The sequence below is a fragment of the Moschus berezovskii genome, chromosome 28, assembly GCF_049115385.1.
Source record: "Moschus berezovskii isolate FMDL1 chromosome 28, NW_MosBer_1.0, whole genome shotgun sequence".
NCBI classification, from domain to species: Eukaryota; Metazoa; Chordata; class Mammalia; order Artiodactyla; family Moschidae; genus Moschus; species Moschus berezovskii.
The window spans coordinates 7,542,792-7,567,752 of NC_142487.1; the positions used below are offsets into that span (position 1 = coordinate 7,542,792).

General features: G+C 42.7%; 1 pseudogene; it reads left to right on the top strand.

The window, feature by feature from the left end:
- Positions 1–279: 279 nt before the first annotated feature.
- Positions 280–877, top strand: LOC129549593 (small ribosomal subunit protein eS7 pseudogene; annotated as a pseudogene).
- Positions 878–24,961: the final 24,084 nt, after the last annotated feature.

Genomic DNA, 24,961 nt, shown 5'->3' on the forward strand with positions numbered 1-24,961 from the left:
CGACTCAGCAGCAGCAGCAGCATACTTCCATAAAAAAAAGGAAAAAGTGATGGCATAAAGCATAATATAAAGTTGGCAACATGAATCACCGTGATTTTTAAGATGATTTCTAAGTCTATTTGTAAACAGAAACATAGGAAAGGAGTTACTCAAAATGTCAGGGGACTGACTGCTTCCAGGTTAATATTTCTGAAGTTTAGAAATCTTAAACTTCAGCTCTTCCTAGGCCTACTAGCGTCAGCAGTGGCAAGTGTTGGCCGCATCTGCAAGGTCCAGGCCATGTTCGGTCCCAGTGCTAAGATCGTGAAGCCCAATGGCGAAAGCCGGATGAGTTTGAATCCGGCATCTCCCAGGCCCTCCTGGAGCTGGAGATGAACTCGGACCGCAAGGCCCAGCTGTGGGAGCTGAACATCATGGCCGCCAAGGAAATTGAAGTTGGCGGTGGCTGGAAAGCTATCATCATCTTTGTTCCCGTTCTGCAACTGAAGTCTTTCCAGAAAATCCAGGTGCGGCTCGTGTGTGAGCTGGAGAAGAAGTTCAGCAGGAAGCACGTTGTCTTCATCACTCAGAGGAGAATTCTACCTAAGCCAATTCGAATAAGCCTTATGAAAAATAAGCAAAAACATCCCAGAAGCCACACTCTGACCACTGCACGTGATGCCATCCTGGAGGACTTGGTTTTCCCAAGTGAGATTGTGGGCAAGAGAATCTGCAAGAAGTTAGACGGTAGCCTACTCATAAAGGTCCATTTGGATAAAGCACAGCAGAACAACATGGAACATGAGGTTGAAACATTTTCTGGTGTCTATAAGACACTCATGGGCAAGGATGTTAATTTTGAATTCACAGAGTTTCAGTTGTAAACAGAAATGACTAAATAAAATATCATTCACAATTTAAAAAAAAGAAATCTTAACTTCATAGTAACAATATTTTTGGAAGACACTTTAGCCCATAAGGCAACAATACCCAAAAAAGGGATGCAGATACAGTAAGGAATATTTACAAAGTCTACTGTTTAGCACAAATCAACTGAAGAATGTATTGAGTATCCATAATCAATTCATATAAATTAAAACTACTTGGTGTTATCTGCAAGTGAAAAGACATAATGTTGCAAATATCTAATAACATAAACACATTGAATTTTTGCATGCACACACACACAAAATCAAAACTTGCATTATGTATTTATTGCATTTTAAAAGTCAGAGAAAACTGGAATATATACAGAGATTTTGCATTTCTGGACATCATTACTGACTGGTGGGTAGGAGGGTGACAATAATCACTCACCATCAGAAGTGATCCTCGTTAACATCCCTCAGTATCCTCTGCTTGCTCTGGCTTCATTTTTCTTTCCAAATTGTGCTTGTCTCTCCACCTGGAATATTTCCTGCTCTAGAGTAAATGCCCTTTGTTCCACGTAATTTATAAGATTTTCATAACATCGAACAACATCTGACAGGGTTGTTTTTCATGTGTCTGTTACAAACCCCATCACGCTGTCTGGATCATGGAGCTCAGACCATTGAGACACAGCCCCTTGTATCTTGGCATATCATATCATTGTGCCCTGAAGCAGACTGCTCTTTCATTCCTGCGGTGGTATGATGCCAAAATGGATAATCATAATAACAGAATTCTTTCAGAACTATCCCAGTGTTCGGATATCTTTGGCGTTTATCCTCTTAAAAAAAATAAAACTTCTTTCAGGCAACACGTATTTTATTGAGAGCCTGTGAACAACAGCTGCTGTACTCAAGGAGCGCACACTCTCTTGGGAAAGATGAGGTGAAAGCACATGAAATCGCAATACGTTTTCCAGGTGTGTGCGACAGAGCAGCAGAGCCTTTCAGTACTGTGGGATCTCAGGGGAGTGGTCAGATGAGGATGCTGCTGTGGGGACCTCAGTAGGGGCTAGAGGCAAATGAAAAGGGCAGAGAACTCCATCAGGAACAAAATAGGAGGGAAAAGCTAGTGCTAGCCTTCCCTCCCTCAACGTAAAGAAATTCAAGCCACACGAAGTATCAGCTCACACCAGTCAAAATGGCTATCATCAAATACTCCACAAGCAATAAATTCTGGAGGGGGTGTGGAGAGATGTGAACTCTCTTACACTGGTGGTGGGAATGTAAGCCGCTGTAGCCACTATGGACAGCAGTATGGAGGTTCCTTGAAAAACTAAAGATTAAGCTACCACATGGTCCAGCAATCTCACTCCTGGGAATATATCTGGAGAAAAGCATGGCCCAGAAGGATGTATGCACCCCAGTGTTCACTGCAGCCCTGTTTACAGTAGCCAAAACATGAAAGCAACCTGAATTCCATCGACAGAGGCACACATAAGAAGATGTGGTACATATACACAATGGAATATTACCTGTCCATTAAAAAGAATGAAATAATGCCATTCACAGAAACATGGATGGATTGTCACATTAGTGAAGTCAGAGAGAGAAATATCATGTGATATCACTTATAGGTGGAATCTAAAAAGACCCAATACAAATGAACTTATTTATAAAACAGAAACAGACTCACAGACTTAGAGAACAAATATGGTTACCAGGGTGGGAATGGATAGTTCAGGAGTTTAGGACTGACATGTACACACTGCTATATTTAAAGTGAATAACCAGGATGGGATGGGAGGTGGGAGGGAGGATTAAGAGGGAGGGAATGTATGTATACCTATGGCTGATTCATGTTGATGTATGGCAGAAACCAACACAATATTGTAAAGCAATTATCCTCCAATTAAAAATATAACAAAAATGAAATAGATAACCAATAAGGGCCTACTGTCAAGGCTATGGTTTTTCCCGTGGTCATGTATGGATGTGAGAATTGGACTGTGAAGAAAGCTGATCGCCAAAGAATTGATGCTTTTGAACTGTGGTGTTGGAAAAGACTCTTGAGAGTCCCTTGTACTGCAAGGAGATCCAACCAGTCCATTCTAAAGGAGATCAATCCTGGGTGTTCATTGGAAGGACTGATGCTAAAGCTGAAACTGCAATACTTTGGCCACCTCATGCGACGAGTTGACTCACTGGAAAAGACTCTGATGCTGAGAAAGGTTGGGGGCGGGAGGAGAGGGGGACGACCGAGAATGAGATGGCTGGATGGCACCACCGATTCTGTGGACATGAGTTTGAGTGTACTCCGGGAGTTGGTGATGGACAGGGAGGCCTGGTGTGCTGTGATTCATGGGGTCGTGGAGAGTCGGACACGACTGAGCAACTGAACTGAACTGAACTGAAGGGCCTACTGTATAGCACAAGGAATTCTGCTCAGTGTTATATAACAATCTACATGGGAAAAGAATTTGAAAAAGAACAGATTCATGTATATGTGTAACTGAATCACTTTGTTATACACCTGAAACTAACACATTGTTAATCAACTATGCTCTGTGCTTTGTTGCTTTCAGTTCAGTTCAGTTCAGTCGCTCAGTTGTGTCCAACTCTTTGCGACCCCATGAATCACAGCACGCCAGGCCTCCCTGTCCATCACCAACTCCCGGAGTTCACTCAAACTCATGTCCATCGAGTCAGTGATGCCATCCAGCCATCTCATTTTCTGTCGTCCCCTTCTCCTCCTGCCCGCAATCCCTCCCAGCATCAGAGTCTTTTCCAGTGAGTCAACTCATCGCATGAGATGGCCAAAGTATTTGAGTTTCAGCTTTAGCATCAGTCCTTCCAATGAACACCCAGGATTGATCTCCTTTAGAATGGACTGGTTGCTTAGTTGTGTCCAACTCTTTGTGACCCCACGGACTGTAGCCCACCAGGCTTCTCTGTCCATGGGGATTTTCCAGGCATGAATACTGGAGTGGGTTGCCATGCCCCACTCCAGGGGACCTTCCTAACCCAGGGATCGAACACAGGTCTCCCGCCTTGCAGGTGGATGTTTTACCATCTAAGCCTATGCCAATGTAAAATAAAAAGTTAAAAAAAAAAAGAAAAGAAATCCAAGCCACTCAGAATTGTTAACAAAAGTCCATTAAAAAGCAGTAGGTGATAACAAGGTGTCAGTGTTAAGTTCATCACCTATAACGAATGTCGCCTCTGGTTGGGGATGTGAATGGCCAGGGAGGCTGTACACGTGGGAAACTGGGGATTTACGGGAAATCTCTGCACCTACCTCTCAATTTTGCTCTGAATCTAAAAGCACTCTAAAAGATAAAGTTGGGTTTTTTAAGGGGTTTCCTTTAAAAACTGTTTCTCTCCAGCCCAGCTTCTCAGACAGTTGAATGCAACCTGACTCCACGTGGCCTCAGGGCTGGAGGCGGTGCCGACAGGAGTCTTCTTCTCCATTTCCCAGTGGTGACTCTGAAGTGTTCTCTTTATGGGAACTTGGCCTGCACTCCCCAGTCCTCCCCTGTGTTTCTTCCCCTGCGGAACGGTGGGTGGATTTGTGAGGAAAGCATTCTGTCTGTTTCCTTTCACTCCGTGCAAATGTGCTCACGGCTAGGCCGGCGCCAGCCGCCTGCACTCCTCTGAGTGGGGCCACCCAGCAGCTGAGCTGGGCTGGGGTCCGGGACTCTGCCAGCTGCGGTTCCAGCCTCCCGGCGACAAGACCCACACCAAAGTGTGTGCAGGGTGCCAGAGGGTCCGGGCTGCCAGCTGGCGGTGACTTGCCCACATGCCCGTCTTCCAAAGAAGACAGCCCTTTGGTCCAAGGAGTATGTCATGTTCTGAAATAAATCTCATCATGGGCCTGGCTGTTTTATCACTATCCCCCATTACACACTGCTTAGCAGGACTGATGGAGAAGCAATCCACGCAGGTCTCTGTCCCAAAATAAATAGGACAATCGGCATCACACTGATGAGTTTGGAGCGAGTGAGAGGAAAAAGTGACCTGCCAGCCAAGAGACAACGTTGAAATTTTCAGTCCCAATCCAAGACAGAGTTACTGGTGGCCGTAGTTTAGAAGACCATTTATAGAGACGGCCATTCGGCCGCTTCTATTCAAGTCAAAGCCCACAGGATTCTTATTCAGCAGTGAAGATGCACAGGAATTAAGAATTCTGTCTACAGAAGAAAGGACAGGGTTAACTTATCACCCAAGAGCCCATCTGATCTTGCCTGCTGGGACGGCTGCTTCCCACAGGTTTCCATGGTGCTCGAGGGTCTCAGGGTCCCAGACAGGGGAGCTCAGGGCTTTAGGGATCACAGAGCTTGTCGGAAACCCATAAGGCCACCCAATAGATCCGCAGCCCCTCAACACTTGCTGCCATAGCTCCTGCAAACGAGAATGAAAGTTTGGGATCAACATGTACACTTGGCTATATTTAAAATGGATAACCAAGGCCCTGCTGAATAGCACGTGGAACTCTGCTCAGTGCTATATAGCAGCCTGGATGGGAGGGGAGTTTGGGGAGAATGGGACTCATGGCTGAGTCCCTTTGCTGTTCACCTAAAACTATCACAACATTGTTAATTGGATATACTACAATACAAAGGTTTTTTAAAAATGAAAAAAGGAGGTGAGCTGCTTCCTCAAGTGATGGAAAATCTTTGATATGGTAGAAGCCCAGAATTTATCTCTAAGAGACACACATAATGCAAGACTTTGGAGGGGAAGCAGGAAAACAGAGAAACAGTATCATTTCTCCAGAGGCCATCTTTCCTGTGTGGTGTATGTGGGCGGGCTCTTTGCATGTCCGACTCTGCAACCTGGTGGTGATTTGTCCCAAAGAAGAGCCCTGGTTGGCCTTCATGCAGATACAAAACTCCACTCTGTCACATCAAGTCAAGAGATGCAAGAAGAGAGACCCAGCCAGGATGGTCTTCAGTAATTAAAGGTCCTGGAAAAGTCACTGTCACTGGGAGACCTGCAGGTGTTGCACGGGAAGTCACTTGTCCCCTCCAATCACTGAACACGCACTGAGCATGAGTGGGAGCCTGGGCCACCTCTGGGAGAACATGGAGGGTAGGTGTGTCGTCCACCATCAATGAACATTTGGAAAAATACATGCCCGTCCCGAACTGGACAAGGACCAAGGCAGGAATCTAGCCCTAGTGAGGAACGTCAGGACAGACAGGAAGACACCAACAGCTGAGTTAGAATGAGGTGTGTCCAGTCGGGTGATAGAGACATGCAGGACATATTGGGACATAGTGGGAATGCAAAGAGGGGCACCCGATCCAAGGGGTGGCCCCTGGGCGCCAACCTCCAAAGCACAGAAGGAAGTGGGCTTCGGGAGAGTTCAAATCGTGATACCGACCCTGGTTCTGTCCACTCCAGGTACCCTGAGCAGGTCACTCGACCCTCCTGAGCCTCGATTTTCTACATAAACTGAGCTCAGTGATTTGTTCTAACATCAGCCTGGACGATGCTGTTGAGCGATTTTGTAGACATTATAAACACCTACCATCTTGCCAACAAAGGTCCATACAGCAAAGCTATGATTTCTCCAGTCGTCATATATGATTCTGAGAGTTGGACCATAAAGAAGGCTGAGCATCGAAGAAGTGATGCTTTTGAACTGTGATGTTGGAGAAGACTCTCGAGAGTCCCTTGGACAGTAAGAAGATCAGACCAGTCAATTCTAAAGGAAAGCAACCCTGAATATTCATTGTAAGGACTTGCTGAAACTCCAATACTTTGGCCACCTGATACAAAAAGCTGACTCACTGGAAAACACTCTGATTCTGGGAGAGATTGAGGGCAAGAGGAGAAAGGGATGACAGAGGATGAGATGGTTGGATGGCATCACCGACTCAATGGATATGAGTTTGAGCAAACTCCAGAAGATAGTAAAGTACAGGGAAGCCTGGCATGCTGCAGTCCATGGGGGCGCAAAGAATCAGACATGGCTGAGCTACTGAATAACAACAAAGTCAGTCGACTTTAAGTAGATTATTCCCAATAATGTGGGTGGGCCTCAACCAATCAGCTGAAGGCCTGAAGAGCAAAGACTAAGGTTTGCTTGAGAAGGAATTCTACCTCAGGACTGTAACTGAAAAGCCCCCCTGTGAGTTTCCAACCTGTATGCCCAATTGCTCAGTTGTATCCGACTCTTTGCAATCCCATGGACTGTAGCCTGCCAGGCTCCTCTTTCCATGGGATTCTCCAGGCAAGAATACTGGAGTGGGTTGCCATGCCCTCCTCCAGGGAATCTTCCCGCCATCTCCTGTGTCTTCTCCAGCACAGGCAGGCTCTTTACTGCTGAGCCACAGGGGAAGCCCCAAATTCCCAGCCTGCCAGCCCCCAGAAGCACGTAAGCCAATTCCTTAAAAGCAAATCAACACATCTCTCCACCAATTTCTATCCCTCTCCCCTTCATTGGTTTTGTTTCTCTGAAGAACATTGACTGATTTAAGGATTAATTCAGTAAAAAGAAAAGTGACGAGAAGGGATTTAAAATTGTATAATTTCACAAAACTAAGAGATTAAGAGAGGAAAACTCCCTCTCTAAGAACTGAGCTGGGGACTTCCCTGGTGGCCCAGTGGCTAAGACTCCATGCTCCCAATGCTGGGGGCCTGGGTTTGACTACTGGTTGGGGAACTAAGATTCCATGTGCTGCAACTGAGATCCAATCCAGCCAGACAAATAATTAAACAATTATATTTTACATTAAACTTTAAAAAAAAAAACTGCCGTAGTCATCAGTAGGGAATATTCCTTGTAGATTATGAGAGCCGTCAACCCATGGATTGACTGAACTTTAAGAAGACATCTTTGGGTCATATGGATAAAGAAGTTGTCATACATATATACAATGGAATATCACTCACTCATAAAGGATAGAACACATTTGAGTCAGTTCTAGTGAGGTGGCTAAACCTAGAGCCTGTTATACAGAGGGAAGTCAGTCAGAAAGAGAAAAACCAACATAGTATATTAATGCATACATACAGAATCTAGAAAAATGATATTGATGAATCTATTTGCAGGGAAGGAATGGAGACGCGGATGTAGAAAATGGACTTGTGGACATGGGTGGGGAGCGGGAGAGTGGGACAAATGAAGAAGCAGCATCAACATATATACACTCCCGGGTGTGAGAGGGAGAGCTAGTGAGAAGATGCTGTGTAGCACAGGAGCTCAGCCGGGCGCTCTGTGATGACCTGGAGGGCCGGGATGGGGCAGTGGAGGGAGGCGAGGGAGGGAGGGGTGTATAATCATGGCTGATTTGCCTTGTTGTATGGCAGAAGCCAACACAACACTGTAAAGGTTTTTTTTTTTTAATGCATTAAAAAAAAACAGAGTACATCTTTGGCACAAAACTGGGGAAGTGACTGCAGCCACTGGACAGTTCATTTAAAACCCAGTGTCTACAAAAGCAGATCCCACATGTTAATCTTCATCAAGCTCAGTTCAGTTCAGTTCAGTTCAGTCGCTCAGTCGTGTCTGACTCTCCGCGACCCCATGAATCACAGCACGCCAGGCCTCCCTGTCCATCACCAACTCCCGGAGTACACTCAAACTCATGTCCACGGAGTCGGTGATGCCATCCAGCCATCTCATTCTCTGTCGTCCCCTTCTCCTCCCACCCCCAATCCTTCCCAGCATCAGTGTCTTTTCCAGTGAGTCAACTCGTCGCATGAGGTGGCCAAAGTATTGCAGTTTCAGCTTTAGCATCAGTCCCTCCAATGAACACCCAGGATTGATCTGGGATTAAGCTGGACACCACAAAGAACCACCAAAACAGATGGAAGCTGCAATGCCCAGCAGAAGGAGTGATGCCTTGCTGCAAACAGTGGTCGCCAGGGGTCTCCTTGTGGCAGCTGACCCTTCCTGTTGGGGAGGCCTTGGACACAGTCTGGGGACTTTCAGAAATCCCTGAAGTGACTTTGCAGGAGGAGTGGAATCAGCTTGAGCATACCTGCACTGTGTGTTGCCAGCCAATAAAACACAATTTTCAGATAGTTTTGTTACTAAACCACAATCAATTGAACATTTGGAGGTAAATGGTTGTGGCGGGTAGGCTGTAAGCTTAAGTGCTGTGTTTTATGTATCATGTAATTCCCGTGTGTTTATTCACTCTTCAAAATATCAATATCCACAGAACTGCAAATGAGCTGGTAGCACCAAGGCTCAGCCTGAATGAGGTTTTCTGTCCACAGAGGTATTAATACAGGGATGCATTCATGCTAAGTCACTTCAGTTGTGTCCGACTCTTTGAGACCCTATGGACTATAGCCCACCAAGCTCCTCTGTCCATGGGATTCTCCAGGCAAGAACACTGGAGTGAGGAGCTAGTTCCTTCTCTAGGGGATCTTCCTGACCCAGAAATTGAGCCTGTATCTCTTGCATCTCCTGCATCGGCAGGCAGGTTCTTTACCACTAGTGCCACCTGGGGAGCCAAATACAGGGATACCTAAGTCAAAATGTACAGAAGACAGGGACCAAGACCATCCCCATGGAAAATAAATGCAAAAAAGCAAAATGGCTGTCTGAGGAGGCCTTACAAATAACTGTGAAAAGAAGAGAAGCGAAAAGCAAAGGAGAAAAGGAAAGATATAAGCATCTGAATGCAGAGTTTCAAGAATAGCAAGGAGAGATAAGAAAGCCTTCCTCAGTGATCAATGCAAAGAAATAGAAGAAAACAACAGAATAGGAAAAACAAGAGATCTCTTCAAGAAAATTAGAGACACCAAGGGAACATTTCATGCAAAGATGGGCTCGATAAAGGACAGAAATGGTATGGACCTAACAGAAGCAGAAGATATTAAGAAGAGGTGGCAAGAATACAGTGAAGAACTGTACAAAAAAGATCTTCATGACCAAGGTAATCACAATGGCGTGATCACTCACCCAGAGCCAGACATCTTGGAATGTGAAGTCAAGTGGGCCTTAGAAAGCATCATTACAAACAAAGCTAGCGGAGGTGATGGAATTCTAGTTGAGCTATTTCAAATCCTGAAAGATGATGCTGTGAAAGTGCTACACTCAATATGCCAGCAAATTTGGAAAACTCAGCAGTGGTCACAGGACTGGAAAAGGTCAGTTTTCATTCCAATCCCAAAGAAAGGCAATGCCAAAGAATGCTCAAACTACCGCACAATTGCACTCATCTCACATGCTAGTAAAGTCATGCTCAAAATTCTCCAAGCCAGGCTTCAGCAATATGTGAACCGTGAACTTCCAGATGTTCAAGCAGGTTTTAGAAAAGGCAGAGGCACCAGAGATCAAATTGCCAACATCCGCTGGATCATGGAGAAAGCAAGAGAGTTCCAGAAAAACATCTATTTCTGCGTCATTGACTATGCCAATGCCTTTGACTGTGTGGATCACAATAAACTGTGGAAAATTCTGAAAGAGATGGGAATCCCAGACCACCTGACCTGCCTCTTGAGAAACCTGTGTGCAGGTCAGGAAGCAACAGTTAGAACTGGACATGAAACAACAGACTGGTTCCAAACAGGAAAAGGAGTATGTCAAGGTTGTATATCGTCACCCTGCTTATTTAACTTCTATGCAGAGTACATCATGAGGAACGCTGGGCTGGAAGAAGCACAAGCTGGAATCAAGATTGCAGGGGGAAATATCAATAACCTCAGATATGCAGAAAGTGAAGAGGAACTCAAAGGCCTCTTGATGAAAGTGAAAGAGAAGAGTGAAAAGTTTGGCTTGAAGCTCAACATTTAGAAAACAAAGATCATGGCATCTGGTCCCATCACTTCATGGGAAATAGATGGGGAAACAGTGGAAACAGTGTCAGATTTTATTTTTGGGGGGCTCCAAAATCACTGCAGATGCTGATTGCAGCCATGAAATTAAAAGACGCTTACTCCTTGGAAGGAAAGTTATGACCAACCTAGACAGCATATTAAAAAGCAGAGACATTACTCTGCCAACCAAGGTCCATCTAGTCAAGGCTATGGTTTTTCCCGTGGTCACGTATGGATGTGAGAGTTGGACTGTGAAGAAAGCTGATCGCCGAAGAATTGATGCTTTTGAACTGTTGTGCTGGAGAAAACTCTTGAGAGTCCCTTGGACTGCAAGGAGACCCACCAGTCCATTCTAAAGGAGATCAATCCTGGGTGTTCATTGGAAGGACTCTTGCTAAAGCTGAAACTCCAATACTTTGGCCACCTCATGCGACGAGTTGACTCACTGGAAAAGATTCTGATACTGGGAGGGATTGGGGGCCGGAGGAGACGAGAACAACAGAGAATGACATGGCTGGATGGCATCACCGACTCTGTGGACATGAGTTTGAGTGAACTCCGGGAGTTGGTGATGGACAGGGAGGCCTAGCGTGCTGTGATTCATGGGGTTGCAAAGAGTCGGACACAGCTGAGTGACTGAACTGAACTGAACTGAAGTAAAAATGATCTTTTTTTTGTTGCACCCAGAAATCCATCCCTTGACAATCGGTCCCTTGCTTTAAGGCTTAAGCAATCTCAAAATCTTCACAGGTTTAAACACAGACAACCTGGCAGAGCACACAAAGCCTTTTTTTTTCCCCAAGTGATGACTCATTTGTCATCTGGGACTAAGTGGAGCACACATTTCACAAACGAGGGCACGTTGGTGCCTTTAATTCCGGCCTGGAGAAGGACAGTGACTTGCAAACCACTTCACCTCTCAAAGCAACACGAACTTCAACCAAGAGGACATTTTGGAGTCATTCTTATTTAAAGTCTTCCATCCTGGCCTAAAGTGGGTCACTGAAACTCAGATAAAAATTATAGAAGTGGGGACTTCCCTGGGGGTCCAGTGGTTAAGACTTCACCTTCCAATGCAGCGGGTGTGGGTTCAATCCCTGGTCTGGGAGCTAAGATCCCACATGCCAGAAAAACAACAGAGAAAATAGAAACAATATTGCAACAAATTCAGTAAAGACTTTCTAAAATAAATTACAGAAGTGGTGGTTGAAAATACCAATGGACTGCATTGCTACTGACATATACACCCAAGCTAATACCTGCTGCTATAATGTGCTCCTGTTTAGTCTCTAAGTCGTGTCCGACTTTTGTGACTGCATGGATTGTAGCCCACCAGGCTTCTCAGTCCATGGGATTTTCCAGGCAAGAATACTGGAGTGGGTTGCCATTTCCTTCTTTGTGCAAAACTTTTCTGTTTTTCCTTCTCTCTTCCCTTCCTTTACTTTTTTCTTCCTTCATCTCCCTGGGCCCCCATCATGTACCTTCCTTAACTCTTAAAGCCCCTCCTGCCCACGACCATAAGCAAAATAGAAAAATGGATCAGCATGTGATCCATTGCTAAGTCTAGAGTAAAAACATCACCCAGATTATCTCCCCACTGAAGCAGCTGGAATTCCCACAGTTGGGAAGGGAGAGGAGGCAAGTGACATTCCACCGTGTGTTTCTGGAGGACGCTTCCAGTGGTGGGAATCACAGAGGATTGCCTAAGGCTTCACAGGGTGCAAGTTCTGTCCTTGCTGGAACTGTGAGAACATCTGTGGGTCATAAATCTTTGAGGAACAGTTGACATTGTGGATCCCACAGCAGTAGGCATTTGGCAAGAATCACTTAAATCCATCAGTTGCTTAAATGTACCTATCAAATGCTGGGTAAAGTGATGACAAACTAGATACAGAGGTTCCTGCCCTGAAGATGTGTGTGGCTCAATCGTGGCAAAAAGTCCTAGAGATTTTCCTTCATTTGCTCATTTTCTACATGCCCAAATAATAGGGGAGTGCTTGGGATCCGTTCAGGAACCAGAGGGGGCTTCCCTGCGGGCTTAGTGGTAAAGAATCCACCTGCCAATGCAGGAGATGTGGGTTTGATCAGGAAGATCCCTTCTTGAAGGAAATGGCAACCCACTCTAGTATTCTTAACTGGAGAATTCCATGGACAGAGGAGCCAGGCAGGTTACAGTCCATGGGATTGCAAAGAGTCGGACAAGACTTGGTGACTAAAGAAAAAGAAGGAACCAGAGAGACTCAGAAATGACCTCACCAAGAAACACCCAAGGCCAGTTGTAATGATACACAGAGAACAGGAGACAACATTGGAGAACTCTGCTTTAAACATATAGATTTTAAAACCAGAAGGATATACCAAAAAACGTTATTGGTCATTATCTCGGAATGGGGTATGATAAATATCCTCCTCTTCTGCAGGTAACTCCAGCAGCTCCTGCTCTCTCCCCGGGATCAGACCTCTTCTCCGCTCTGTTGTGGAGCACAGCCCCTCCTCCCATAGGCATCCTTTCTGTGAGTTTGAGGCACTTGACCTTCCTTCCCCCGAGCAGAGGAAGGCACGTGACCAGGACCAGCCAGAGGATGCTGGTCAATGGCTGCCCACCGTGGCTAGGTCAGGGGTGTGCATGGGCTCTGAACTTGGACATCAGCACCTTCCCTGGAGCATCAGGAAAGAGGCATGTCTTCTCTCTGGGTCCCTGTCAGCTGGTGAAAGTGAAAGTGGTTTAGTTGTGTCCAACTCTTGGCGGCCCTATGGACTATAGCCCACCAGGCCTCTCTGTCCATGGAATTCTCCAGACAAGAATACTGGAGTGGGTTGCCATTCCCTTCTCCAGGGGATCTTCCCGACCCAGGGATTGAATCTGAGGCTCCCGCATTGCAGGCAGATTCTTTACTGCCTGAGCCAACAGTGAAACCCGAAGCTCAGCTAATAAGGCCGCTGTTAACCTAGAACTTACAGTGTGAGTTTTTCTTGTGGTGGTGGTTTTGCCACCTCATTAAGACAGCCTTCTGACATGAAGCCAAGATATAGGAAAGTAGAGACAAAATAGGGAGAGAAAAAGAGACTCGCTCAAGAAATAGGACCTCTATGTAGGAAAAAACTTAGGGTTACCAGGGCTTCCCTGGTAGCTCAGATGGTACAGAATCTGCCTGCAACATAGGAGATCCAGGTTTAATCCCTGAGTCAGGAAGATCCCCTGGAGAAGGAGATGGCAACCCTCTCCAGTATTCTTGCCTGGAGAATTTCATGGACAGAGGAGCCTGGTGGGCTACAGTCCATGGGGTCACCAAGAGGCAGACACAACTGAGCAACTAAGCACACACACACACACACACACACCCCAGGGAGTAGCAGGAAGGATGAACTGAAAGATTGGGATTGACATATACTCATGACTATATATAAAACAGAGAACTAATAAGGACCTACTGTGTAACACAGGGAACTCTACTCAATACTCTGTAATGCCTATATGGAAAAAGAATCTAAAAGACAGTGGATATATGTACAACAGATTGCTGGGCACCTGAAACTAACACAACATTGTACATCAATTATACTCCAACAAAAATAAAAAATATGATATTGGGTTTGGGGAAGAATGGATACATGTGTATGTGTGGCTGAGTCCCTTCACTGTTCACCTGAAACTACCACGACATTGCTAACTGGCGATACCCCAGTACAAAATGATTTTGATGTTTAAAAAACTTTTTTTTAATGTGATCTCTAGAAAGAATATCATCTTTCAATCCAACATTACCATTGATCCAGAGTTTTCTATCAATAAAACCTCACCAAACCTCTTCACTTTTTATTTATTGAGCCATACATTTTCCTGTGTTCAGATGAGTTTGGATGGGTTTCTGTCATCTGATAAGAAGAGATGCCTGACTGACACATCCTTTATGTACTTTTTTCACTTCCTAGATTTTGATTATGAATATACATTGTTTTAAGTAGACAGATATTATTGGTTTATTTTTTAAAGATAATTAATTACACAAGAAAGTCTGTAATTCTGGTTAGAGTTGTCATACTGACTAGTCTATTGCATCTTTTTTTAAACTGGGAAAAGAAAATAATTTTTTATTGATTTCTTCTAGGTCTTCACAAAAATCTTTCTTAAAAATACTCTGTATTGACCTATATGAGAAAAGAATCTTAAGCAGAATGGATATATGTATATGTATAAACTGATTCACTTTGCTGTATACCTGACCACAGCATTGTAAATCAACAATACCCCAATAAAATTTTTTAAACAGTTTTTGAAGTTAATATATATTCTTTTCCATAAGGTGGTCAACCTCTGAGTACCCTATAAACCTACTCTCACGTAGCTTATTTCCAAGAATCTAGTGTATTATTTGTGGATTGTTTGTTCTCTCACGCTTGCTATACTGAATTTTTTCTTATTTCAACTATCTAGCCTCCTGGTAGCCTCCTTTAATAAGTGGCTCAAATGCATCAAAAGACAAACCAGGTTTTCCAAGCAGACAGGGGACAGTGACGTAATAACTCCAAGTCTCGGGCCCCAGGGTATATGACTCATGGTCTAAGGGGTTGTCTGACTTAGTCTAGACCCACAGTCCTTTAGAGAGGTAGGATTTGTTCTCCCAAGCATCATAGACGTCAGTCCCAGAGTTCGTCCAGAAAAATTATCAGAAAGTCAAGAATAATGTCTGAGTCTCAACTTCCACAAATCAAATAAGGAAAGAAAACAGACTACCGATTTGTCCTCTTGCTAATATTTCAAGTCTGCTTTTTAACTGAAACAAAATAAGGCTGGGAGGGGAGGGAACTTGCCAAAAAAATAGCACAAATCCCACGATGACAAGGGAACAATAAGTGGGTCTACCCAAGCCTTGCAATTCATGGTGAACAATCACACTGCATGTCACATGGTAAGCTGCAAAAAAACAGAGAGAGAGAAACTTTAAGAAAGGAGACGATTCCTAAATCTGCACTGAAAGAGAGAAACCTTCAAACAACCCTAATGCAGTCACGTTGTAACTGAACAACTAAATTAAGTCTATTGTAAGAAAACAAATTTGTTGAATGCAATGTGGCAAGTTCAAAAGAGAGAGAGAGAAAGAAATTGTAAGAAGGGAGAGGAAAATTACTTTCTCTGAGATTTAAAAAAAAAAAAGAGAGAAAATAAGGCAGAAATGTTCTCATCTGATTAAGCCAGCATAATGGTCCTGCTACAGGGTAACGATAGAGGAGAAAACTCAAGAGAAGTAAAAAGAATACAAGTAATCATCACTGAAAATATTCGGCAGAAATTAAATCTCAATGAACTTCCTTTTCTGGATGGCCTGATACTGCTTTTCAACAGCTTGAGTGACACCTAGTGTCCAGCCAGTGAAGTGTGAAGTAGCTCCCTAGTACTTCCCATGAAAGCTTCACATCCTCTGTGGAGGATTGGTTAAAACAGACCCTCTTTATTCCTTTCATCTCAGAAACATTAACAGAAGCTGCAGGCAGAGTTGTTCAAGTGACCAGCATTGTCAACATTAAGTGTCATGACTGTGGGCAAGTCACTTGACTCTGGACTAAATACCCCAGTGTTTTCCCTTCAAGTCGCAAATGGCTGTTTGTCTAAAGGTTTCCATGGAGAAATATACTGCAGAAACAGTTGGTTAAATAAATGCCGATAGGTTTCATTACTGCAGAATTTCTCAGAGTTTCTTTTTAAGTTCATGTGCATTGTCAGTTTCCAAGAGTGAACTATGAAATGCAGTGTCTTCCAACCTGACTGCATGGAGAACAATTTTTCCCCCCCAGAGCATCTTAAAGGACGAGGCTCCTGCAGAACTCTGAGAAATGCTATGCTGAAAGTCCCTTCAGCTCTAACATTTTATGACCACACACGCTTAATTATAAATTAGTAAAGGCAATGCCGTCACTAAGGCTACACAGTTAAATGCCACAGTGTAGACATGTTGTATCAAATTTCCACACACATTAAACAAAAGCAATCAAAGTCAAAATACATCAGTGTTTGAACTCTAGAACTTATACATTAAGTGCTTTAAAACCCAATTTCAGGGACGGAGATTCAAGAGGGAGGGGACATATGCATAGCTATAGTTGATTCATGTTGATGTATGGCAGAAACCAACACAGTATTGTAAATCAATTATCCTTCTGTTAAAAATAAATATTTTTTAAAACCCAATTGCAATGTAAATTTTAAGGCAACTTTAGAGTCCGTCAAGCTTATTTTCCTATTAGTTTTTGTTCCAAGAGCTGTTAAAGTATATCTCCTGATGGGCTATATAATTCATTCCATTTAAACTGCATGTTAATTCACTTATTTTAAAAAAAGGTAGGAGGACAGGAGGTGGGGGAGGGAGAGAGAACAGCCCCTTGATAACTCAGTTAGGTAATTCTGCATCCTTAATTAGATGAGAAAAACCTTAACTTTATCCTCTGTTTGACAGGAACACAGAGATACATTCCAGATACTGCACCAAAAAAAAAAAACATTTAGCAAACAGATGGTATCATTCTGGAACTAAAAACATTCTCTAATCATATTTAAATTACTAATACGCATTTCAAGGCTTATTAACAAAATACTTTACAGTATTGATCAAGACCTTTTAAGGTCAATTAACATCTCCAATGTATAGATGTAAAGACTTCACAAATACTTATCTCTCTACTTAAGAAGCAAAAGGATTCCTCTTCTTCCCACATCCTACTCCCAGCCCCCTGGACTCAGAGTCCCAAGATTTCCAGGGAAATCTGAGGTTACCCCAAAGCCCTCAGGTTCCCCTGTTCAGTAAACTCGCTGAGAGGGGAACCTCCACACACTTCGCCAGCCTAAACTCCCTACTCCCACTCCTCTGTTTACTGAGCGTTTCAAAAATACATTGATGTTTCTGCCAGATATTTTATAGTCACCTTGGCCTAAACCTAATCCTCGCAATTGTCTGGCAGAAAGACAGGAAGGAGGTTGTCACCCTGTATATTTACTATGTGAGGACACTCAGGCTGGGAAAGGAGAGGGAAAACTAGGACCCCGTCTCCAGTATCTCCCATGGGATTCCCACTCCACAATTGGGCTCCACGCTAGGCTGCGGTCCCGAGCAAATAGCGGGATGCTTTTCTTCAGATTCTGACCTCACCATTTATTAGATAATGGCTTTGGTTAAGTTCCTTAAACTCACTTAGTATAAAATGGGCATACTGTGGCAGACACTTTATAGAAAGAGAAGGATTAAATCGGTTCAGTTCAGTTGCTCAGTCGTGTCCAACTCTTTGCGACCCGATGAATCGCATGGGATTCCTTCCAAGGAGTAAGCATCTTTAAATTGGGATTCCTTCCAAGGAGTAAGCGTCTTTAAATTGGTTAGTACATGCAAGAAACTATCATGGATTTTAGAACATAATAAATGCTAATTAAAGTTTCTACTAATGACTTAATTTCTTTATTCTTCCAAAATGTGTATTAAGCACTCACTCTGTACAAATCAAGGGAACTGTGGTCATTGCCTTCATGGATGCTGTAGTTCTTTTATTATCTTTATTATCATTTACATGAGCTCTTGGCCTTCCCAGGTGGCTAGTGGTAAAGAACCTGCCTGCCAGTACAGGAGAAGAGGGTTCGATCCCTGGGTCAGGAAGATCCCATAGTCAGAGGAGCCTGGAGGGCTACAGTTCATGGGATCTGCAACTGAGCACACACATACACAAATATTAACATGATTTCTTGAGCTAATCCTCTAAAGCAATGTAATAGTGTACTTTTCCCTCTAGAGGGAGCTCGAGGAACTGCTTCACTCCACCTTGAAAGAACTGTTTTTTGTGTAGGTCAAGGACAACAGAGAATCCTAACAGATACATAACTAGATCATTAATCACAGGATATAACTTTTGTGAGACTAGGTGTAGCCTTTATGGGTGGTATAAATAGAACTGAACTGGGAAAAAATTATAGTTTTTGGAATTCTTTTCTGCACGAAACCATTTTTAATTATTCTCATCTGGTCATGTATATGGTATGAGAGACTCTTTCAAGGATTATCCCTATCTTTTGGCCTTTTCATACTGTTCATGTGGCTCCTGCAGCAAGAATACTGAAGTGGTTTGCCATTCCAAATCGACCCTGAATATTCATTGGAAGGATTGATGCTGAAGTTGAAACTCCAATACTTTTGACCACCTGATGTGAAAAGCTGACTCATCGGAAAAGATCCTGATGCTGGGAAAGATTGAAAACAAAAGAAGAGGGTGACAGAGAATGAGATGGTTAGATCACATCACTGACTCAATGGACATGAATTTGAGCAAACTCTGGGAGATAGTAAAAGACAGGGAGGCCTGGCGTGCTGCCATCTATGGGGTTGCAGAGAGTCAGACATGACTTAGTGAGCAAACAATAATCCCTATCTTTGGAAGCCCAGAAAGAATAAAAGAGGGCTTTGAAACAAAAACAAAAACAAAAAACCCCAAAGCAGGTACACAGCGGGATGCTTAGGCTTTCCACTAGTCTAGGTAACAAGGTTTATCCTGCTGGCTTGACCAGGTTAACAAACTACACAGCGGGTTTGGCTCTGATACCTCACTAGGATTAAGGATGCGCTTGCCTCAAGAGCGCTCCATTCACTTAGCTCTTGGGACCCTCATAGGACCGAATGCAATGACGCCAGCATTTGGATACTGTTCACAGACCAACTAATAATACAAAGGAGAATTTTGTAACTTTTGTATAGACAGAAAACAGACTTGCGCTTTCCAAGGGGGAGGAGGTGGAGGAGGGACAGATTGGGAGTTTGGGATTAGCAGATGCAAACTAGTTTATAGGATGGATAAACAAAGTCCTACTGCATAGCACAGAGAACTATGTTCAGTTTTCTGTGATAAGTCATAATGGAAAAGGATAAGAAAGCATATATATAATATATATAACTGAGTCACTTTGCTGTACTGCAGAAATTAACACAGCATTGTAAATCAACTACACTGCAATTAAAAAAAAAATCAGACCTGCATCATGATCCTGTTTCTCTGAAATAGTGAAAACTAGCACCAGAAAGATAAACTCATTTGCTTCAGGTCACAAATCTAATTAGTTTTGAACAAATATCAGCAGAATGGTCTGTAATAGTTTAATAGTTACATTATTTCAACAGGAACTCCAATTTTCAATAAACTCTTCATATAATCAAAATAAGTGACTTGAGACAAATTAGGATAGGAAGCTACTCCAAAAGGAAAATTATTTTAGTAAAGATGATGGAAGGTATTATTGTTGTGTTGCCTCTGTTTTGTTCTTTTCAAGACAACAGAAGGACTCTGAGTTCATAAATCAATCTGAATGAAAGAATTTTCTTTAGAAGCCTGGCTGACAAGGTTGCCAGAAAATCAAGAGGTCATGTGTCTGAAGAAGTGAAGTCACTCAGTCGTGTCCGACTCTTAGCGACCCCATGGACTGTAGCCTGCCAGGCTCCTCTGTCCATGGAATTCTCCAGGCAAGAATACTGGAGTGGGTGGCCATTTTCTTCTCCTGGGGATCTTCCCAACCCAGGGGTTGAACCTGGGTCTCCTGCATTGCAGGCAGATGCTTTACCGTCTGAGCTACCCAGGAGGCTGTGTCTGAAGAAAACCACTTCTAACTGTGCTAATGCCACAGAAGAGTGCAACTCAAAGAAATTATTTTTAGTGGAAATTATTTAATACTTATGAAAATTGCTTAGAAACACGCCTGCTTTTCATTTAGAACCAAGATCAAAACTATTAATTTTAACCTCCATATGCATGTTCAGACACTTAGAACATAAATACACCCCAAAACATACCAACACACACATACAGTACACACACGCGTGTCCTTGTGGACATGCCCATATATGACATTCCCACACAGGGCACTAATCTTACTCCCTTCCTGATTTGTGTTAGGCTTCTCCCTTCCCTTCTTTCACCTCTTCTTTCAAAGATGGATTCACAATCATTAAGGCATGGTGGTGACACAGAAGCTTGATGGAGGCAGAAAAGATGATTGCAGTGGAGAAAAGGAAAATTTGCAGAATGTTGGATAAAACGGATGAGCAGTAACAAGGGTTGTTCTCTAATAGCATTGGATCCCTTTATTACCCACCTCGACATGACTTTAAGTGACTACGATCCTATCAAAATCTTGTCATGAAACACTATCAGAAAGCACATCAGTGAAGTTACTCAAGGTTGCCTCCACGTTGTAATTCTAAAACAAATGAAAGTGAAAACTGGACTTTTGTTCTTTTCCTTGATCCTAGTCCATCTGTAACTGGTATGATATCACTGGTGCCATGTCTAGATTAATAATTCACAGAGTCAGAGGATTTCTGCTTCAGGAAGGAACGTAGCCCAATGCTCTTGCTATAGCAACTAGAGGTAGAAAAGAGTGGATGAATTACCAAGAGCATACTTCAAACAGGGCTTCCCCAAGGCCTCAGTGCAGGAGACACAGGAGCACGGGTTCAGTTCCTGGGCCAGGAAGATGCCCTGGAGGAGGAAAAATGGGCAACCCACTCTAGTGTTCTTGCCTGGAGAATTCCATGGACAGAGGAGCCTGGTGGGCTACAGTACAAAGGGTCACAAAGAATTGGACGTAACCAAGCAACTAAACATGCATGCTTGAAATAAAGCAGAGTGATGAGATGTGATGGGAACTGGGTAAACAGGAGTTTCAAATCAGGGCAAGTCTTTCCAGGGGTTGGGAGGTGGGGTCTTGGCTGATTCTGGATGAGGACTGAGGAAAATGAAATCAGCAAGGATTCTGGCAGTCTGATGGACTGAATAGAAACATGAGATATCCAAAAGGGGCTAGGCTTTCCCCCCAAAGGACTCATGCTGGATTCTGGCAGAACAGGCAGGAGGCTGAGAAGTAAAATTCCCCATAACTCATGTTTCAGGAAACACAATCCCTCTAGAAGGATGAGGTCTGCCTCAAACATATGAAGCAATTGGAACTCTCACATATCACTACCACACTGGAAACCCCTTTGACAGAATCTAGTAAACACATATATGTGATGATCCAGAAATTCTACTCCTGCCTATCTACCCAAAGATATGGACAATGACATTATTTGTGATATCTAAAACTGAGGGGAAACCCTAACGGAGTTGATAAGTAGAGATATATTTATGTAATAGAATACAAAGCAAATTAAAAAAGAAAAATTACCACTATTTTCACCAACATGAGTGAATCTCAGACAAAATATTGAGGAAAAAACTCCCCCCAAACAAAAAAGAGTGCATACTGCATGATTCCATCTTCAATGAAGTTTAAAAATGAGTGAAACTAATCTTTAATTATATAGGTCAAAATAGTGGTTAGCTTTATGGAGGTATCAATTAGCCAGGGGCATGAGGAAATGTGCTTATATCAATCTAATGGTACTTCCCTGGCTATACATACACACAAAAAATTCATCAAGCTGTATATTTATATTAACCTCAATTTAAAAATTAGAGGAAAAAAGACCCTACATGGAATAATTTTAGATCCAGAAAGAAGTTTAGTGATCATCTTAGCCAATTTTTATTTTACATTTAGGAAACTAAGTCTCAGGAGATTAACAAACTTGTTGATACCATGCAGGTAATGGATTCACTTGTTCAGCAAGTAATTACTGGAAGCTTACTCTTTGCTGACACCGTATGAAGATACAGGTTATCAAGTCAGACACGTCACCTGTTTTTATGAAGCCTACAGTTTAGCTGTAGAAACAGAAATTAAGCGAATAACCTAAAAAATAAACATGTAACGGCAGATTGTGATAAATGGTGTGAAGGACCAACACGGGGTGTCTGAGTGATCACAACTGGAGCACAAGCCCACCTGGTAGACAGAGTCCTGCTCCCTTGATTCCAACAACATTGCCTTTTCCCACCAACTTTGAACTTTTAAAAAACTAGGAAGAAATTCTAAATCTTCATGAATTTATTCTAAAGAATTTCTCCAGACTTCAAAGGGCAACCTTTAATTATAAAGCACAGGTAAACAATAAATAAATGTAAAGGGGGGGGTGACCCACTCAAGAACTGCCAGAAAGGACTCCATTTCGCCAGGAAAGGAGCTGCTCACATTTGGGGACTTGACATTTGCTTCTTGTTACATCTCAGCTCTTTAGAGTCACGAGGTGGATGGCCTGGCAACAGTACCTGAGCCACTTTTCCCTCCCTCTCCTGTTTGTTTGACATTTATGTGGGCTCAACTGTTATAAATTAGCCAACTTGGAAAACAGGACCAAGATAAATCAATATCAAGACAGCCAAGATCTCCATAGTAAAGTTAAAATACACACCACGTCTGAGTTCTTCAGCAACTCACAGTCTGTGACTTCGGGGATTTGTTTCAAATGACGCCAGCTTCTGCTCAGGCAGATTATCTTTCTAAAAAAGCTGCTACACTGTTGGTGGGGATGTAAATTGGTTAGGCCACTATGGAGAACAGTATGGGGGTTCCTCAAAAAACTAAAAATAGAACTACCATATGATCCTGCATATATCCAGAGGAAACTATAATTAGAAAAGATATATGCATCCCAATGTTCATAAGAGCACTATTTACATACAATAGCCAAAACAAGGAAACAACCTAAACGTCCATGAACAGATGACTGGATAAAAATGTGGTTTATACAATGGAATATCACTCAGGATAAAAAGGAAAAAATAATGTCATTTATAGCAACATAGATGAACCTAGAGATTATCATACTAAGCGAAGTGACCCAGACAGAAAAACATAAGACCTATATTGAAATCTAAAAAAAAGATACAAACAAACCTATTTACAAATCAGAAACAGACCCACAGACAGAAAACAAACTTACAGTTACCAAAGGGGAAAAGGGTGAGGCAGGGACAGATTAGGGGTCTGGGATTAACATATAAACACTACTGCTGCTGCTAAGTCACTTCAGTCGTGTCCGACTCTGTGTGACCCCATAGACGGCAGCCCACCAGGCTCCGCGGTTCCTGGGATTCTCCAGCAAGAACACTGGAGTGGGTTGCCATTTCCTTCTCCAATGCATGAAAGTGAAAAGTGAAAATGAAGTCGCACAGTCGTGTCCGACTCTTCACAAACCCATGGACTGCAGCCTACCAGGCTCCTCTGTCCATGGGATTTTCCAGGCAAGAGTACTGGAGTGGGTTGCCATTGCCTTCTCCGATATACACACTGCTGTATATAAAATAGAAAACCAACAAGGGCCTACTGTAGAGCACAGAGAAATACATTCAACATCTTGTAATAACCTATAAGGAAAAAGAATCTGAAAAATAAAATACATACATATATACTCTGCAGCCCACCAGGCTCCTCTGTCCATGGAATTCTCTAGGCAAGAGTACTGGAGCAGGTAGCCATTCCACTTTCAGGGGATCTTCCCGACTCAAGGATCAAACCCAGGTCTCCTGCATTGCAGGCAGATTCTTTACCATCTAAGCCACCAGGGAAGTATATATATTTTTGTATGTTTATATATGTATTATTTATACATATATATATATACTTCCCACCAGGGAAGTATATAATATTGGGTTATATTAATTATACATAATATATTAATTATATATATAACTGAATCACTTTGCTGTGTACCTGAAGCTAACCAACATTGTAAACCAACTATTATTATACTTCAATAAGAAAGGAGAACAAGAAAATTTGAAAAATGAAAGCAGTATGTGAATAAAGCTATCTCTTCTTCTGTTATTACTTAGAACCACGGACCATCTGTGATCCAGGTGTAATAATCAGCAAAATTGTTTTTCCCAATTGGACGATGACTCCGGATCTTCAGAGCTGCAAGAGTTGCAAGAGTCTAGTGATCACTTTCAGTGGAAGCGTGAGCAAGCCACGGTCATGCCTGGTATCCAGGGAATTTATATATGTAACTTCATTCGTTTTTAATTTCATGAAAGTAAAAGAAACTAAATGGAAGCTAAAGGAATCTCTACACTTTAAAATAAACCTTTATCATAAGAAATTATTTTCTAATGCATTCCTTGAGGGTTAAGGAAAATTCTGAAATCAATTAAGGGATTGGAATCTTTGGGGTTTTATAAAACTAAATCATTCACGTTAAGATGAGATAAACTTTCTCTAATAATAGATGAAGTCATTAGCACAATGCCATGTCCTCAGCCCATCTCCTGATTTTTGTAAGTTATGTTTTTATTTTGTCAGGATAGAACGACTCACAATCTTTTCATTAGCCCAATTTTTGCAATTACATCATGTTCACTTGATGTTTAAGTGAAAGCACTGCTCCTCACTGGGCTTCCCCAGTGGCTCAGCGGTAAAGAATCCACCTGCA